Source organism: Hypomesus nipponensis, chromosome 1 (genome assembly GCF_054491055.1).
Source record: "Hypomesus nipponensis isolate SF chromosome 1, ASM5449105v1, whole genome shotgun sequence".
In the NCBI taxonomy this organism is placed as follows: domain Eukaryota; kingdom Metazoa; phylum Chordata; class Actinopteri; order Osmeriformes; family Osmeridae; genus Hypomesus; species Hypomesus nipponensis.
In genome coordinates this window covers 11,492,399-11,506,629 of record NC_140361.1, presented here as the reverse complement: position 1 = coordinate 11,506,629, position 14,231 = coordinate 11,492,399, and the positions used below count along the sequence as shown (strand labels likewise).

General features: G+C 41.2%; 1 protein-coding gene across 7 annotated transcripts in view; it reads left to right on the top strand.

Moving 5' to 3' along the window:
* The first annotated feature begins 306 nt into the window (after positions 1–306).
* Positions 307–14,231, top strand: part of enox2 (ecto-NOX disulfide-thiol exchanger 2) — a 103,926-nt gene continuing 90,001 nt past the window's right edge. For 3 of the 7 annotated variants that reach the window (XM_084692199.1, XM_084692098.1, XM_084692162.1), the window contains exon 1: positions 311–684. The gene's annotated coding sequence lies outside the window, so the exon portion shown is untranslated. Of the gene's footprint in view, positions 685–14,231 lie in introns of all 7 variants that reach the window. The other 4 variants (XM_084692203.1, XM_084692200.1, XR_014747248.1 and 1 more) reach the window with 3 other exon arrangements.

The following is a 14,231-nucleotide window of genomic DNA, read 5'->3' as shown; positions in this document are numbered from 1 at the left end:
AACGATCAGAACTGCACTAACAAGGGAGCCGAAAGGCAGGACACGACAAGGCATGCAAATCAGGTGTTAAACATTAACACATATGATTCCAAACATAGCCGTGCCAAATATGCTTACACATATTGAAATGACTTTCAATTTTAAATGTAACAGAATTGTTTTGGAACAATGTTATTTCCATACAAACATCTTAAATAGGCCTACTAGTGGAATATATCCCTAGCAACAAGCCTACAATGCATATTTTGATAACATATTTGAAAGACAATAATGTTTTAAATGACAATTAACATTTGCATACATATCTGCAAAAATAGGATGTGTTTGTCCTTACCGATAAACTCAATTCAATAACCTGGCCTATTAGCCTAATTATCTTACAATTTTATTGCAGGCATGTACTGTATGCTGATACAGTTGAACATTATCTAAGGAAAACAGCTCTCTTTTGACTGAACGTTTTAGTGCTCTAGCCGCAAAGCTCCGGTTGAGCTGTCAGCCATAGAGGGCGCTATAAACATTTCGACAACAACGGACACGTGCAACCTCCGGGCTTCCATTTATTATTTGTTGTGGACAAGAGCGTCTGTCGCTTGCTTAGTGACCACGTAAAATAAGAAGTATAAGGCTGTTCGAGGTAGAAGTGCAGTTGGATTTAAGTACACTGTGAAAGAGATGGAAACGGTAAGTATTTGTGATATGATTCGTGTATTGTTTTAGATTGTGCCTGTCAACTTCTTATCTAATCTCCCTGAATGTCCCGCATTGGACTTCCGCCTGTAACATGAAGTTGGTATGATAGCTAGCTAGCTACTTTGGTGTGCAGTCTAGTTTGATGCTAGCTAGATAGGAAACTGTAGCCACTTTTTGTATTCAATACCCCGCGGTTATTGGTCATAACGCTAACATAGTGAGTGAACGTAGTTGCAGTTGGTGCATTAGGGTGTGTACGTGTGTGTGTTTGTGTGCGTGTGTGTTTGTGTGCGCGCATGTGTGTGTGTTAGTGGGCGGAGGGTTAATAGTATGTCATACAATACAAGTGCACCCTCAGTGGACTTGCTCTCTTGTTTGCTCATAGAGAGAATTATTTTCTTTTTTCTTTCTATTATCTCTTGCTAATTCTCAAACTTATTGTACTGTTCCATAGACACACAGCGAGTCGTCATCTCAAAGTTGTTTTTTTCCCACAAAATCAAAATACAAATGTTTGTTAACACGATAAACCCAATTCGGTTGTTAATGTTTCTTTGTCGTTTGGTCGATGAGACATCAGGCCAAGATGCATAGAACATTCGAGATTCCTGTAATGCAAGATTCACAAAATTAGATTTTACTCTTTGCAGAAAGACTTGGCTCATTGGATATAATGAAGCCTTAACTTCTTCCCCAGTTGACTATGCATGCACTTCATTGAAAGGCTACTGTCAAGGAATCATAAGTCTCTGCCAAGCAACTGCCATCAGGCAAACCCTTCTCTTCTTCAGCCCTCCGCCCCCCTTTCCATTCTGAGGGATACTGAAATATTTATTTTTTAACTGCAAAATAAATCAGGGTGTTTGTGTGGGTTTGTCTGTTCGAATGCTAATGATCTTTCCTGACAATAACATAACTTGTTTTTTGCTTGTTCAATTTTTTGGGGGTGAAAGGGAAGCTTAATCTTTAAGAGGAATTATCTTGACAACTTAATTTGCCCTTTGTGATAAACTTGAGCATGTTAACTTGATGGAGCTATCATATATGTGGTGCAGTCCAGAAAGGCTTTACCACAGTGGTCAAATGGAAGTAGTTTCAATTCAATGCACTTTCAGTCCAGAAGGAAATTCAAGCTTGATAAATAGTTATCAGTAGCAAGTAAAGTTTCAAAAGTGGAAAGCTGTTCTGCAAAACTTTTGCTCGAATAGCCTTTTTAAAGAAAAAATGAAACCATAACGTAGGAAAAAGTCATCATAATACATTCTGAACCTGTTTCAATTTGGAAGCGTGCTACCACCTAAAGGCAGGCCTACTTTGCTTTCCAAGAGCTGAGGCTTTGAGATCCAACAATAATGTAAATGTCATGGGGTCTTGAAAGCATTTCATAAATGGCTTGAAGACGTGCCTTTGATGAGGACACCAAAGTGGAGAGCTTGCCTCCAGACTAAAATAAGCTGGGTCATTACCCATGCTGCTTCTGCAAAGACATCTACAGCTGGCTTCATGATAAGGTGCATTTCTCTTGAAATCTCCTGTCATTGGAGAGGTTCAAGGGATTACTGGGTTATTACTGGTAATGTCAGTGAAATATGGGGTCTCATACATGTCTGTAAACCTGAGTTCAGTAATGATCTGTTTGTCCTCTCTGGTCTAATCCTCAACCATGACTCAGGGTTGGGCTATCAGCAGCACCTCTGATTTAGAGGTTAATCCTCCAACTGATTAAAAACTCTGGATTGCTATTATTCTTGACTGCTCTGAGCCACAATTGTCAAAAACCTGAAAACGAGAAATGAAAAAGAGTCCTTGTAATGCTGATTAACACAGGCTTACACGCTGGTTGATAACCTAAAGGATGTCATGACTAGGATATTTGAGTTTAAATACTTAGCCTAATTAGGGACTTCAAATTAAACTTGTCTGATTGACATACATTTTGCATTAAAATCAAGCACAGCAAGTGACACAGCAATTTCATGGCAAAGAAAAAAAATAATAATAATTGGCCTGAATTGAATTTTATGCTTCTTAATTAGACATCATGCAATGGCTAGATCTTTCTTCCACCTAGCCCTAACTATGAATAGAAAACATTCTATCCATTTCTATGCTAGCATGGTGAACCAAAACAAGCACTGACATTTAAAAAAAAAGGTCAAAAATAGCAAAATAGCTGTCCTTCGTGTAAAAACATTATCCCCATTTAGGCATTCTGTTGGTGGACAGGGCAGAGGTGAAAGACTGGTCTTTTGAGGTAAGTTTGCTCTGAGTCAGGTCCTGGATAGCATGCAGAGTGATTTAGGCATAGGTTTGACAGCCAGGCCTATTTCTTTCATGGGTGCATTTCACGGAGCCTCAGCTGAAATAGGTTATCATTTAGCAGTCTAATTTCCGGCAAATACTTTACAGAGCTTTTCAAAGCTGAAGTTGGAATGATGAGGGTCCCTGTGAGCGATGCTGCCAGATTTTCCATGAGACTTAAGAGTCTCATGTATCGGTCATGTCAGCGAGTTCTGCTTTATTCATCTTGCTGATGGATCCAAGAAACACTTGGCTCCATGACCTTGCCCTGCACAAATAAGGCATGGATCAATGACAGTGGGCCACCTTAATATAGCCGACTGTACTGTGTTGTTGATGCATGGAAAAGATTTGTTGACCTTGACCATGATGTTGATGTACAATACATGCCCCCTTATGGTCCAATTTGGCCAATGCCAGTATTTTACTATGTTTTCATTCTTGTTTCATCTTGAATCTAGTTGGGAAATTCAAACTGCTTTTTTTCTAATTGGCCAAGATTGGTTCTGACTTTGTTCTTGAGATAATCTATAATGGGAAAATAAGCAATACATTTTGGTTGAAGGAACTTTTGGTTCTGAAAAGTCCCATGGAAACGTTCCAAAAAAATTTCCACCTTTACAACCCTACTTTCACTTTGTGTGCTGGAGATTCCGCAAAAATCTCTGACACTTTTCAGCTGGTCCATTACTTTGCATTTCTGGTCATGATACTGTGCAGTCAGCAATAATTAAGATCCCAGAAAGACACATTATTTTTTCCAGCACAATTGATAGGTTAGTTCCAGACTTTCCCTCCCTGTATTTTGTTGTCTTTTGCTTCTCCAGTGCTAATGCAGTCTTTGTCAGACCAGACTGCCCCAGGCCACAAGCAATTCTTAGCATGGCAGACGGCATCATGTTGAAACCATTTCTCCTATTTGGCCAAAATTGTTTTTATCCCTCTTGGTGAAGAAGGGTGGCATTTCTCATTACCGGATGTTTTGTTGACCCTCAAGGGAATTGGTGAAATGAAAAAACAGACGAACAGACAGGGTGTGAAAAGATGCCTTCTAAACCAATCAATATCGTTTTTTAATAGTCCTTGCTTGTCTGTCAGAGGAGCAGTACTATCTGTCCTTTCTGCAGAACAACACAGCCATAAACTACTGGATACAGAGGATAGGTACTGACTCGCTGAACAGCACACTGTCATCAACAGGAAACTGGAATTCTGAATTGGTTTGTGCATGTGTTTTTTTGTCTCTTACCTGAAGTCTTAGTCACAGCCTAATTACCTCCGACAGCCTTACAGCTGTCATAACGTGCTGCTGGGCTCCTCTCATTGAGGGTTAGTGAGAGCTGTCAGAAGAGACATGAGCTCTTCACTCTAATTGGCCTCCTACCAGTTATAACGGGTGGATTCTGTAGTAATGGTCTACAACATGGAGAGAGAGAGATGGAAGATGTAGGTTGAAGCCTTCAAGTTTGGAAGCTAGGAGAAGAGCTCAGAATCCTAAACTGCACACATTCCCATGTGTCAAATAAGTCACAGAAAAATGTGTTTGCCTTCTTCACATGCCCTGTCAGTTCATGTAACAAATTAATCACACTATTATGTAGAATAAAATCATAGGCCTTCAAATCCGACTTTGCTCTAATGGTTGAGAAAATTATAGTTTAGGCCTTAACCTTTACACATTTTTTAGCAGGGATAGAAAACTAAACATTCCCCATTCAGAAAAAATTAAAGGTCTTATGATATCCCCCCCAAAACATGTTTAAATAAACCACCTCAAAGTTTTGCCATGTCTTCAATTGCCAGAGAATGCTATTCACTGCCTATAACCTCTAGCCTTGCCTGTCTTTCCCAGATTGTTTGATCTGTCCCCTGATTTTAGACTTTTTATTTTAACGTCCACAGTTTTTAACCTACATGGCTTTATTTTCTGTAAGATATCCTAGAGTGTTCTGAAAGGCTTCCTCCAAATAAAATATTATCTGCAGTGAAAGTGTTGGATCTCCCTGGAGGGTTGTATGGCCTAGCAGTGTTTCCAGTCAATCTTTAAAGGAGTCTCTAGAAGACAGAGATATATTTATGAAAATGGAGCTACTTCCAGCAGAACCCCATATTCATCAGTGATCTAAGAGCTATGGTGCTGCTCAAGCACCAATGGTGCCTTTTCGAATGACATTACATCATATGAGCAGACTGGGACCTGCAACTGTAGTTCTGCACCTTTTTGAGATGCTTACGGACCCCTTCTCTTCATAAGTTCCAGTTAACATTCAACGTACCCCGGAACAGTTTCTCTGTGTTTTTCTGCGTGTAAAAATCTACCAGACCACTCTCCTATCAGATAGGAGAGAGTGATTTCCACTAAGCCTTAGATATGTTGTTTTCAGGTCTCAGTAACTAATACAAGTTTAATCTGGTTAAGATCTGTTCTCTCTATATTTGACTGGTGAACTGCTGGTTGCACTATAGTCATCTAGCACAGGAGTGACTGCGAGACCAAATATTAAATTAGTGTTCAGAGGTTGCTCTGTGAGTGTTTTTCAGAGAGAGTGAATAGCAGAAAATAGATTTAGTGTGAGGTTGACTGAGGCCAACTTCACCCAGGCATCATAAACTTGGGACTGAGTGACTTAATAAACAACATATTTTTCTCAAATGGTTGGTCAATAGGGGAACTGATTATAATCAGTTGTGCTCGTGGAATTGAACCATCATGGTGACGAATTATGGCTTCTTTACTAGACAAGCCATTATGACTAGGAGGTAATTTGCTTTCTGTACTTTGATATGCTGTCTTGTGTAATTAATAAATAGGATGTGTTTGTGGTTGACTATAATGGCATTGACCTATTTTGTGCATGAGTAGATTGGCCAGCTGACCTCCCTGCTTTCTGGGAAAACATCGAACTAATTCAACAAAAAATCAACTAATTTGAAAGGAATAAATCAGATTTCATCTGTCTTCCACTTTCCCAAAAGCTGGTTCAGTTTTCTTGCTCTTCATTGTTGAAGTGGCAAATCTGATGGTATTTATTTTTACCCACTATTTTTATTTTGAAGTTCTGTCGAACTCTGACCTGTGGAGCAAGGTGTTCTTTTATTATGGAACTCTATGATGGCTTACATTTTACATATAGTAATTTAGCAGATGCTCTTATCCAGAGTGACTTACAATAAATACAGGGACATTCCCCGAGGCAAGTAGGGTGAAGTGCCTTGCCCAAGGACACAACGTCATTTGCACGGCCGGGAATCAAACCGGCAACCTTCTGATTAATAGCCCGATTCCCTAACCACTCAGACCTTTGACTCCCTGCTTAAACAAGACATATTATTGTTAGTTTAATGGAATGGAGAAGGTGCTGGTCGGTTGGCAACTGTGAAGCCCTTTGTGACATTGCTTGGGCTATACAAAAAAGTTTAACTGATGGATTCACGTTTGACAGTTGGACCGAAATAAAAAAATTGATCTCAAATAGCCTTCGGAAGCCTTATCCCTGCAGTGTGACTCAAACAGGAATTTGACAATGTGGGGTGTCAGAGGCATGAAGCAGACAGCCATCTGGGTTGATGCACCGAAGGATTGGACCAGTGTCTTTTCCGTCTCCATTTTCATTGAATGTACTGTAGCATTCAGAGCCAAAGATTGACACGAAACAAACTGTCATCCTCTGTGAGTGACAGGGACATGTGTGGTTGTTGTGACAAACACTCATCTTCTGTCCCACTGCTCACTTCTGCACAAACACCCTAAGCACACCAGGTCCTGACGCATGATGGAAGAAGATTAGACACAGTCAAGCAGCCCTCAGGCTTGCTTCCCAGCATGCCAGTGAGCCTCCTATGCACAGAGCAGAGGGAAGCCAATCTCCGGAGACAGGAGCACAGGAGGAGAGGGAACCTGAAAAGGTCACAATGGCAATACACTCTGCACGCTGACTTTCTCTGCTCCATGAGTCATTACTGGTGCCATGGTCATTGAATTGACAATACCCTCCAATTGGGGTGAGATTTAAAGGTTATTACTTCAGTTCATATGTCTACTGGTGGAACATATAGCCATATGGTGAAATAAGGCTGTCCGATATATACAAATCTTTGATATCGTGATATTTTCACATTTTTACACTATTCGATATATGTTGATATGTTTGCGTTTGCTTTTAAAAAAAAACAAAAAAAAAACATGATTTTCTTTTGCCCTCATCAGAAAACAACAAAAGCAATTTAGATGGAACAGCTATTGTTACAAAGTACAAAATGTGTAGAGCAAATTTAAATAGTAAAAAAAGAAGACCCACCTCACGTCTCGATGAAAAGGGGAGGTAATATTGGGAAAGTATTGCCACGTTCTGTGGGAAAGTATTCTTGAATTCAAATATTAGATATTCACAATCTTTTCAAATTTTACATTGTCGTAAAAATGATTGTGATATTATAGCTAATGTTACGAACCCCTCTTGGAGGAGGGAACGCAACACCCCGCTGCTAGTAAGCCCCCCGTGGAGTCAGAGGAAAGGTGTGGGGTCATAGGTGTATTCTATATATCGCCCAGCCCTATGGTGAAATGGTAGGCTACTGTAGGAATGCCTTTTGGTAGGCCTATGTAATTAGTGACTGTCATGGGAAACCAAGGCAACCAAACCCAACAAAGAAAATCCATGCCATGTAGGCTTGAGTATAGACTGAAGGTAGGAGCGCCTTTCCTAACGTGGACATTTCCTACATTTATTGATTTGTTTTATTGACCGTCTCTAAGAAGTTGATGCATATTATTATACTTTCTCCTCTATTGTAGTCATGCCAGAGGCTCAGCTTGGCTTTGAGCTGGGATGAGGGCTGCTGCTGCTGGCCCTGGCTTACCTGGGAGGTAATTGACAGCTGTTGAGGTGAGAATGAGGAGTGACACAAGTAATTAAGGAACTCAGGCCAACTTGTCTGACCTGCTGATCAATGTTCTCCATTTGGAGCTGGCTGACCAGAGAACAGTGCTCTGTTGAGTCTAATCAAGAAAGCTCAGGGAAGAACCTTCTGGAAAACAAAGCCAATATTTTTAACACTGCCATCGATTCTCGTTACCTTTGATTTCCTTGCTACAGTGCGAGGGCTTTGACCATGTTGTCAGGGGTGCTGGTCTGCTGGGATTAGGGGCCAGAGGTGACACACTGGGCCTCTAGCCTAGCAGAGCCCCTATCTTTGCCCTGAAGGGGCTGCCATGCTTTGCCCACCCATGCCCATTATATATCTTGATTTGCACCTGTGGGAATATCAAACAAATCCTTAAATCCTCACTATTTGGTGTTACCAACATGATTCACAAACAGGAAAAGGACAATAAGTACTTCTTTGAATCCCTTGAAACAATTACAATAATGTTACTTGTGTAGTGATTTGAAGTGCTTTTCCACTCCTTTACAGTAATAAATAGATCTATGCATCTAGCACACTTTCAAGCTCATGTCACATTCTGCTTCTAGGCTGTAACTAGTGAGCCCCTGAGAGAAAGATTGTTTTATAGGCTAACTGTTGTGTGGGGGTTAAAGAAATATCCACTTTTCCACCAAGAGTGCATTCAAAAGGACACATGGACTGACACTAAATTGATGGGGATATCTCTATAAATCCATGTAAAGTAATACACTACTTTGACTACTTGTTCTTGGCCATTATTTGTAGGGGATCTTTAGCATTATTTATGAACGTTCATTTTGCTTAAAAACCTATTTTCATTTGTTTTCAAACCCTATAATTCTGAAAATGCTTTTGTAATAGACAAACTTAAATCTGTGGATAAACAGTAGGCCATTTCTGCTCTCTGTTAATACGATTACTGCATCTCAGTATTACTGTCAGACAGCCCTTTCACTCTACTTCATCCCATCAGAGGGCAGAGACTGCTTTGGCTGGGTCTTGACACTGATGATAGCCATTTGACTGAGAGAGAGACTTCTTCCTCTCCGTAGTTGAGTAGATATTATTCTGTGTCTGTTCAGCAGTGGACTCTCATTCCTTAGACCTTAGAATCGGTTGCTGTCCTTTGACTAAATTGGAGGTATAATTAGAGTTTTGAGCAGCACACTCAAACTTCTCTCCTGTCACCCGATACTAGGCTAACTTTACTTCTGGTATGGTTTAGCCGAGTATGGTTTCTCATCCGTTTCCTCCTCATGACTGAGGTTAACAGGAGCTGTTCGCTGCTCCATGCTGTAAGTGTATCCTGTCTTGGAGGAGACCCAGGTCTCTCATGGGATTCCTCAGGGTTCCCGGCCTCCAGTCGGAGGTTGAAAAAAAGAAAAGAAACCTGACAAGTGCCTGAGTGCAAAGTATTAGTAGCATACCCTTCCACCAGCTCCACATATCTCTCTCCTTTGCACTTGTTGAGTGCTTGGGCTTATACACACACATGCACACACACCACCTGTTTTTACAGTATTCTTAAAGCTCACAGTACCCCTACTCTGAATGTCAAACATGGTTGCCAAAGTGCGCCCCAACCGTGGTTATTTTACTATGGTGCTATTTGGAGTCAATTAGTTGAACTATGCCATTGACAGGGGCGAATCTAGGTTCCCACTTTTGGGGGGGCTAAGCCCCTAGATAAAACCTATTATTTTTCCTGTGACAAAACAAAACTAGGGCCCCCCCAAAAATAGGGCTAGATACACCCATGGCCATTGAGGATTGGCATCATAGATGTTAGACATCGTTGGCCAATTAGTTTATACTTTGACACTGTATGATACAGGTTTGATACAGTCTGCCTTATCCACTTATCCGAGAATGTTGGAAGAATATGGGAATATGTCGTCAGTTCCCCTACTCTGAAGTCTGGTCATTACCGAAACTACACAGAAGCTTCTAGCTTGTCTTTTGGTAACTCACACGCCAAAAACGGTTTCCAGAAATTGTACACCTGTGGATTAAGCTCAACACTTGTCAGGTACAAGGTTGTTTATATGCACATCATCAAGTAATTCATTGCTTATTGGGCCAAGTAATTATTCAAAGAGCTTTAACTGAACAGTTCCTTGACCACCTGGTTCAGCAGGAGGCGGGTATCTGCCAATTGGTTGCAACTTGCAAGCTTTGAAACGTTGATTCCAAAACTTGGCTGAAAGATGTAAATCAATATTTTAGATTGTTAATTGTACACCGTTTTCATGATCAAATTTCACGTTTTTTAGGCTTGGCTATAAAGAGTGCATAACGCAGATTGACGTTGATAACTGACCAAACAACATGACACTGAATAAAAAGTGTCAGAGCTATGCAGGGCGGAGACAAAAAAAACGAATGGTGTAGGCTATCCTACAACTGACTCATGTTAGAAGGGGCTGTCCAATTCCATAGCTCACATAGCTCCATTCGATAACTCATTACCATGCATTTAGCTCCATTTCCCTCCAGCCCTTCCTGTTCTAAGGGAAGCTGAAGGATAGGATGTCCATTAATTAAAAAAGCATGGTAATGGCAGCTTGAGCTGTTGAGAAGTCTCCGTCTCACTTCCTCACTCTGAAGTTGTGACTTGTTAAGTAGCTGTTTGGTAGGAAATTGAGAGCTTTCCAAAGCACTGGCCGCTTAGCCTTATCTTTGACAGTCAGGATAAATATGTTTTGAGTCTTTGTAATGGGGCAAAATTCTAAAATAATGTTCCCAAGGAATTTCTCCATTGCTCGAAATATTCCATTTCCTAACGCAGTCTTTGTAAAATATCAATTCTGTGCTGTGCTTTTTTTTGTCTCTTTTTGTTTTAGGCCTGTTAACATCCAGACTATCTGACAAGAGTAGGGTACAAGGGAAAGGGGCAGGACACCGATTAGTTTACTCCACTTAAATACTTGGGCAGACAAATGTAGGAAGATCATGGTATCTCCTAGCTCCTCCATGCAACCCTCCCTCCCTTTTGGTTTCTGCTTGTTGGCTGCATGCCTTCTAGTCATTTATCGTCTCATGTATTAATATGCTGGCAGGATCTCTGTGGTAGGTAGGTGTTCTAAACTGCCGGCTCAGCCCCCACCTGCCCCCCACTGGGCATTGTGGCGTGGCTTGTAGGTTTGTGTGTCCCCTCACAGCTCCTTTCCATGCCCACAGAGGGTGACCTCAGTGTGGGTAATAACCTGGCACACCTCCACTTCCCTGATGAATGATCATGTTCACTGTCTTAACCGACCATTCATTTCCTGGCCTGGTTGGAATACAGCCTTACTGGAGGGTCTAACACCATGGAGAAATTAGCAGGAATTAAAACAAATGTTTTACGGGACCAAAATGGTTTGAGAATATGGTTTTGCCAGACTCTTGTCAGCAGTATATTCCCTTAACTTAAATTTTAAAGCCACATTTAATATAATTTAGCACCTTCACAGAATAATTGTGTCCTGTTTTAGAAACAACAAAATAGCCTATTGGTTACAGAATCAAAACTCTTGTTGATAATGTCAGGGCTTACTTTGTATGCTAGCTTTGTATGATATTGAAAAATCATTATTACTTTTAAAGGAGAGTGAGAGTGTTGTCAGGCTGACATGGTGTGCAACTGAAATGTCATACATTGCAACAGAAGACATTTAGAAAATGGAAATATGTATTTGGAAAAGGACATAAAATTACTCTGTGGACTCCATTCTCTTTTCCCCTGGATATGACATGTCAGATGAATATTGAGCACATTTTGGAGCTTCAAGACATTCAGACTTTCCCCAACACCATTCTTTCATCCACTATTCACACCATTTTCCTTCTCTTCATTCCATCACCCCCTTCTTCCACCTCCATTCTCAATGTCGTGTTCCAGTTAGGGGAGCCAGCTCGTCACCATATCCAGATGCTGTAGCTGGAGTCTGTGGGAGCAGGGCAGTGTGTCCAGCACTGAGCAAACAGGGGGCCTTCTCTGTCTGCTGCTGTAAGAACAGAGGGACTGTTTATCTGGGGACGCAGGCCTTCCCTTCCATCCACTGGCCAATAGAGACATGGAGCACAGAGCCTGACAGACACCACAGCAAGATAAGACCCCAGACAGACCCTCTCTAACAGGGGTCTGTCTCCACAATTGATACTGGCCACATCACCAACAAATGTAATGGTTTTGGCTCACCCCCCTCCACCCCCTCCATTTCCTTTCTTTTGGTAGTCTGCATGCTCTACAGAATGAGGTAGAGTATAGATGGAGTGAAGCCAAGGTTAGCACTCATTACTTTAGGTTTACTTTTACACAGTAACAAGGTTGTGTTAGGTGCATGATTGCGATAGATGCACAGCCACATAATAATGAGTTAACCTGATGCAAATTAAAGTTGCTGCAACGTCTTGTCTTGTGCCATTTTGCATTAACACTCTAACTAGTTTTTTCTATTAAATTATTTAAATTGAAGATAGTAAATTCGCTAAAACTCTATGTTTTGCCTTGGATTTATAGGCTAGTGTTTGTGCAGTGACTCTACAATCTTGGAGGATACAGGCTCCCTAGCCTAGTCCAACTACATACACTGAAATGTTTTTGTATATTACTGTAATAATAGCTCAGTTTAAGATTTGGCTAAAAGTTGTTGCGATAACAGATGGTTCCATTGGCTAGACATCTCAATGTAAAGTGCCGAAGCTGTTGCCAATGTGATTGTAAATATTAGTATCACTGAAGAAAGTTATCCCGTAAAGCAAAACATTTGAGGGCAAGGATAAGGGACAGACCCAGTTTAAGATACCTGGATTGTCAGGAAATCAGTTCAGCATTTCTTCAACCATGACAGCCTTAAATCACAAAGAATCTGTCAATGAATAAGAAAAACGGATTTATCTCATAATGCAAAGATGTGACTATGAATAATTTGTGAGGAGGCAGGTCTAAAGCAAAATAATGGTATCATCCTATTTCCCTGTGCGGTGATATCACACATTTTAAATCTTGCAAAATCATGAATAGTCATGCGGATGTGCATGCTTCAGGATCTTAGCTTCATGCTCTGATCTGGTCAAACATTTTCAGGCTGTTATCAAAGACTGGGTCCTTAAGTGGTAGGCCTAGAGCATGAGCAGTGAAGATATTGCAAGTATGTCTAGGCATGGTCTCCCAAAAGATCCACAAAGTGCCACTCTATTTAGCTGTTTCCCAAAAGTATGGTTACCTACATGATTTGTGAGATTGCTTTTGATGAGAGCTGCTTCTAAGGATGGTTGTCCAGTATAAAACCTACTTTCTCAGTCAGCAGGATCGAGAAGTTACCTCAAACTGTAAATTCATGTGACTACACTTTACTGGGGTATTTAATTAATTTAGTTTGGGTCACTTCTTCTGACTGACATCAGTGCTAAACAAGTAGGATAAAATAAGAGTTCCAGTGTTTTGATGGTTTCATTTCTGTTATTTATTGCATGTTGGCATGATTGTTTGTGCATTTCTGGCAAGACATGTACTTAGTCACATAGTTCTGAGACAATAGGAGCCAGGAATTGCTGTGCCAATTGCATCTCCCCAGGAACAGTAAAGCCATTCCGCTCCAGCAGACCTCTTAATAGCTTGGGCCAATGCAGAGGACAGAAATCCATCAGTCAACCGGCCGGACAGAGGGGGGCAGTCTGCCTTGTGCCATGACCAATGTGTGAGGAGACCTGGGACAGGGTGATGGAACTGCTCTCATCATGGGTTTGTCCGACGGAGAAGCCTCTCTCTAGATGAGATATCAGAGATGGCCATGGTGGCTATGGATTGCTGGACTTAAACAACCTAGACAATTCTGACATCCTAAATTGAAGATACAGGTCTAGATATGGGAGCTCAGCTCTAGAGTGTTTTGTCTGCAGAAACATATATTTTTGAGCCTGTGCTTATAGCTGAGATGCCATTTGAACTCTTTTACCCTGCTCACTGTACAGTGATGACACGGGAAGATGGTCTTAGCCTGTAAGACCAACGGAGCGATGAGGCCATGACTAGGACTCAAGCTCCTGAGTTGGGTTCCCAAAGAGGCCAATTGAACATGCAAATCTCTCAAAATGGTGTGTCGTAAAATAGGCTTTGACCCAGATAGTGTTGGACTGGCTTATTCGTTTCCGATGGATAACTCTGTCTAGTGCCCACTCATCTTTAATGCACAGTCACCCTACTCTAGCGGTGGTGGGCAGTGAGCGAATCTAATGTGAAAACAATTTGAACCTCAGAATGTAATTTCCTCCCTCTGATGGGCTGGCCAGCAGACGAGCAGAGAGAGCCTTTAACAGCTCGCTGGCTAACCTTGGTGTCAGCA